Genomic DNA, 5,941 nt, shown 5'->3' on the forward strand with positions numbered 1-5,941 from the left:
TGAAAATATCAGTTTTTTGGCTATAGATAGTGTTCTCTAGTTTATCAAATAAGGCAATACAAACTTTACACTGTTTATATCTTTGTGTGAATTAGAATTTTCTGTTCAAGCAGTCATTAACACAAAATGGCCATCTAGATTAGAGTTTGAAAAAAAATTACAAGGATCAATGTCATCAATGACAACAAGTTTTGAGAAACTATCAAAAAATAAGACCACCTGCTATCTTAGTAATATGATTATGGTTATTGTTAGAAGTTACAAGTATTAAAATTGTAAATGACTTCATCCGCAAAATGAACATCTCTGTGTTACATACAATCTTTTAAAGTATGCTTAGATCTGCATTCAGACTCCATCAGTTCTGTCTCTGGAGGTGTATAGCCTTTTTTTTTTATCATAAGTCCTTCAAGATTGTCTTGAACCACTATATTCACAGTTGGATCATTGTATCATATTGTTGTTTCAATGTTCTCCTGGTTCTGCTTACTTCACTTTGCATCAGTGCATGTAAGTTTTGCCAAGATTTTTTTTTAAACCGCCCAACTTATCATTTCTTTTAGTACAATACTATTCCATTACAATCATATATCACAACTTGTTCAGTCATTCCTCCAATTGATAGGCATCCTTTCAATTTCCAATTCTTTACTGCCACAAGAACAGCTGTTAGAAATATTTTAAGGCAGGTAGGCAGGGCACTATATAGAATCCCCAACATAGAGTCAGGAAGATTCACCTTCCTAAGTTCAAATCCAGCCTCACACACTTACTAGCTGTGTGACCCTGGGCAAGTCACTTAACCCTGTTTATCTCAGTAATCTGTAAAATGAGTTGAAGTTGGAAATGACAAGCAACCCAAATGGGGCTCAAAAAGTCTGAAATAACTGAATGACAGAAATAAATATTTTTGTATAAAAATATCCTTTTCCTTTTTTATCTCCTTGGGATACAGATCTAGTAGTGGTATTGCTAGGTAAAGGGGTATGCCAAACTTTATAGTTCTTTGGGCATGCTCCGAAATTGCTCTCCAGAATAACTGAATCAGTTCACAACTCCACCAATGGTGCTTTACTATCTCAATTTTCCCACATTACCAACAACATTTGTCATTTTTTCCTGTCATATTAAGCAATACAAGAGGTAAGGCATGGTACCTCAAAATTTTTGTAATTTGCATTTCTCTAATCAATAGTGATTTAGATCAATTTTTCATATGACTAGAGTCATTTTTCTTCTGATTTCATCTGAAAATTACCTGTTTATATGCTTTGACCATTTATCAATTAAATGACTAGTATTCCTATAAATTTGACTCTGTTCTCTGTGTATTGGAGAAATAAGGCTTTTATCAGAGAAACTTGCTGTAAAAATTTTTCACAGTTATGATTACTAAATCTGTATTTCCCGCTATCATATTTACCCCCATTTATCCTAGTCTCTCTCCTTTCATTCTGTCCATCTTCAAAAATGTTTTCTTCTGACCACCATTTTGCCCAATCTGTTCTCCCTTTTATCACTCCCTCATACTTTCCTGTAGGTAAGATAGATTTCTATCCAACTGAGTGTGCATGTTATTCCTTCGAGACAATCCTGATGAAAGTAAGGTTCCAGTGCTCTCCCCAAAAATTTCCATCAAAAAGTTCTTAGGTTTAGTTTAATAAAATATGAGCCATGATAATTGTTTGTATGGATTGTTTTATTAAATATATAGGGGAGTGTTATTTTTTTAAATAAAAGGGGGCTTTTCTACATAAAGTTTAGAATTCCAGTTCTATCATATTTCCCTGAATTTCCAGTCTAGTAAAAATGTAAATATGGTTCAACAAGAGGTTAACAAAAACAGAAACAGGTGAGTTTAGAATGACTTAGTCTTTGTAAATCTCTGAAGCTTCCTAGTTTTAAACATTCCTAGGTGCTCAAAAATGTCTGTTTAATGGTTCATTCTAGAATTTTTGCCAGGGTGGAGGCAGACTCTTAGAAATAGACAGCAGTATTGTCCAGCTTTAGTTTATTGATTCTACTTTTTTCTCATTTTTAAAACTGAGGGAAACATTTGACATTTTCCAGTTATCTGCATTCTCCATGATTTCTCAAAGATCATCAACAGAGCATAACTTTAATTTCTTTAAATGTCCTTGGAAATAATTTCTATAGGCCTAGAGATATCCTGTTCTATCTTTGTCATTTCTATATTTAGGACCCTGAAGTCATGTCAGCACTGTCTCCTGTTCTCCTTTTACACATATGATCAGTCCTTCTCTATTTCCTTTGCAAGGTTCTTTTTCAGATCACACCCTCTAATTTGGTGACCCTCAAGATTCTGTCCTGGGCACTCTTCTCTTTTTTTCTATACTACTTTACTTGATCATTTCATCATCAATCTTAGATTAGATTACCATCTCTGTGTTGATGATTCTCCCATCTCTCTATCCTTCCCTAAACTCTGCTGATCTCCAGTCTCACATCTCCAACTGCATTTCAGATGTCTCAAACTGGTTGTTCAGGAGACATTAAATTTGACACATCCAAAACTGAACTCATTATATATTTTTTTTCCTAAATACTTCTCTTCTCCTTCTTTATTATTGTAGTGGGTTAACAACATCCTCCTAATTCTTCAGGCTCAAAACCTGGGTGTTATCCTTGACTCCTTACCATCTCTCATACTCTATATCCAATATGTTGCCAAATCTTGACAATTCACCTTTATAACATCTCTTGAACATGCCCTCCTCTTTCCTCAGACACTGCCATTATCCTGGTTCGGGCCCTCATCACCTAATACCAGGACCATTACAATAGGCTGCTGATAGTTTAATAATTTAATAGTCCCCACTCTAATCCATCTTCCATTTAGCCAGCTATCAAAGTGATTTTCTTAAATTGTAAGCTGAATCATGTTAACCCCCTGTTCAACCAAATCCACTGGCTCCCTAATACCCCCCTCCCCCCATCAAATATAAAATCTTCTATGTGGCATTCAAAGCCTTTCTTAACTTAACCTTTTCCCCTTCCCCCATCTTTCTAGTCATCCTACACCTAGCCTCACCAACTATGTACTCTTCAATTGAACCAGTGACTCTGGACTCCTTATTCCTTCAGGAACAAGATATTTCATCTCTCTACTCTAGGCATTTTCTCTGTTCCCCATGCCTGTAATGCACTCCTTCATTGCTGACTACTAGCTTTTCCAGCTTTTTTCAAATCCAAATTAAAATCTTATTTTATATAGGAAACTATTCCCAAATCCTTTAAATTCTATTCCTTCCTTCTTTTATTTCCTATTCATCCAGTATATAGATATTTTGTACATATTGTCTCTGCCATTAGATTGTGAGCTCCTTGAGGGCAGAGACTGTCATTTGCCTCTTCTTGTACCGCCAGCTCTTAGTACAGAGCCTAGCAAAAATAGGCACTTAAGAAATGTTTATTGAATACCTAGTTCACCCTGTATTTTCACAGTATACCATTTCAATTTGTTATACTTCACCTACATTTGCTGGAGAATGAGTAATGGGGCCAATTCATACATATGAAGAAACTGAATACAGAAAAATAAAATAGCCTCACTGAGGTTCCCTAGCATGATTAGGAGCTATCAGGTGTAAACAGGTGTAAAGAAACCTTGGCTCATGGATTTTCACTTTTTTGAAAGATTATTTCATTCTAAAACTCCTTGCAATAGGATGTATACTCATATCACATACTCCTCTATCAAAATGAATTCTCATTCAAATTCTCGAATTTTCGATCAGCTTGGAATTTCCCTTCAGTGATTCAGATTACAACACATTCCTAACTATTCGACTCGTGCCACTCTCCTCCATGCTCTCCCCAAAGTTGGGCAGCAGTGATCGGCTTCATTTTCAGAACTGTCTTCCCTTTCTCATTGCCAACAGCTAACCTCTCAGAACTGAGATTCCTTCATAATATTTTCAATTCAATAAACATTTATTAAGTGCCTACTACAAGCCAAGCATTTGATAAATGCTGGGGATAGGAATAAGAAAAAGACAGTTCATGTCCTTGAGAAATTTACAATCTGCTAGGGGCTAAAGGAAGCTGAAAGGGAGTGGAAGGGGGGGGGGGGCACCAGGGGGCATGATGTTCCCAGGAGTAGGAAGCAACCAAAATGGCAGATGTAAATTAGAGAGCTCCCTGGAAAGTTTATAAAGGAAGGCTTTAGGAGGAGTTTACTGCTTCACTCTCCAGTCCTCCAATCAGTTGGGAGAAGCAACCAAAGGAGTTGAGAAGGTTGTTAAGCATCAAAAACTGCGTCAATCTGCTTGGTAGTGAGATGATTGAAATCAAACCGAGTTCTTCAGGGAAAATGGGGAATTACCTGCTTGTGGAGCATACATACTGTCTTCAAGTATCTGAAGGGCAGTAATGTGGAAGAGGAACTGGAGTTTCAAAACAATTCGTGTACATCACAGAGAGTCAGAAAAACTTCCCAACAATTGGAATTACCTAAAAGTGGAAACTAGCTGCCTGAGGTACCGCTCCCCCGCATAAGGAATCTTCCTAATAGTGGATGACCCGCTTGCGAGAGATGTGAAAAAAAGAGCTGTGGTAAGGTGTTGGTTTAGAGACTGTCACTGAAGTCTCCTCAACAGATTCTAGGAATCAAACGTGAACAGTTCAAGGCAGGTTAGGAGAAAAGCACTTAATAAACCTTATTGAGAGTTCTGGAAATGTGAATGTCTTTTATTATTATCGTGTTCCTGGTAAATCGAGCTAAGGACCCATAGGAGTGGATTACGTATGTTTTAACATAAGAAATACATTTAGCGACCACTCTCCCTCACCTCAACCATCTTGCAGCCATTCGGAAGGCAAGTGGCTGAGCCGCCACAGTAAAGAACTTCAGAACACTCTCCCGGACGCTAACAATATCCAGAAAACAAGACAATGAAAGCTCCTGGAAAGAAATCCCTTTTGAAAGCAATAGCTCCACCCAAGCGAAGAGTTAAGGCTACCCAGTGATTCCCTTTTACCCTCTCGACTTGGGGCGCCCAGGTAGGTGTTCAGAGTCTCAGGTCAAACTGGTCTCGGGAAATACCCAACTAACCTTCCCAGTGAGGACAAACCACATTTGTGCTTAAATCTCCCATTGCTACCTACCCAGAGCCCCAAAGTAGGGGTGGGAACACTGGGCCCCGCTCGATCCCTCCTCTCCCCTGCTGCAGCACCCAAAGCCTAAGAGTGAGCCTCCGGACCCTACCGGAGGCGGGGTAGGGAAAAGCCCAGCGGCAGCAGGCTAGCAGAGAGGGAATCCCTCTTCGCCTCCGGGGAGCGCCTCGCAGCTGAGCGCAAAGCGGGCGTTCCTGGCCGCTTTCTTCCCCAGCCCTCCATCCACCTGGCTCCTCCCTCTGCCCTGACCCCCGGAGGGAGGAGAGGGCGGGGCAGGTGGGTGTGAAGGCGAACCCAGGGGTAAAGAGGAAGGCGGAGGAGGGAAGAGCCTCGACTAGGTGTGGGCGGTGTCCCGCCCTCTCGGAGCCGGCTCTTGACTCCTCCTCGGGGGCGCTCGCTCTCTAGCCCTGGGCCCAGGGCTGGATCTGTTGCTGTCCTTGGTAGCACTCAATCCTCTTAGCTTGGCAGCCCCGACCCCACCCCACCCTAGCCTACAACCACCCACATTAAGAGCTGAAAACTGGGAGGAAAAGAAGGCGAAGGCGACAGTGGCAGCAGCCGCTGGTGGCCGCTCAAACCCCGACGTATGCAGGGAGGGCTGGAGGGAGGAGGAAGCAAGGGGAGGGGAAGGTTTGTGGGTCCGTGTGTGTATATGTGTGTGTGCGCGTGCTAGCCAGCGTCTGTGACTGGAGCCCGCTGCTTTCCAAGCTCTCCCTGTCTCTCCTACAGCAGCCTTTGGATCCATCCCGAACCTCAAAACACACACACACACACACACACACACACACACACACACACACACACA

Source organism: Petaurus breviceps, unplaced genomic scaffold (genome assembly GCF_028583685.1).
Source record: "Petaurus breviceps papuanus isolate PSGF00001 unplaced genomic scaffold, PetGlider_PUasm1.0 38, whole genome shotgun sequence".
Classification (NCBI taxonomy): domain Eukaryota; kingdom Metazoa; phylum Chordata; class Mammalia; order Diprotodontia; family Petauridae; genus Petaurus; species Petaurus breviceps.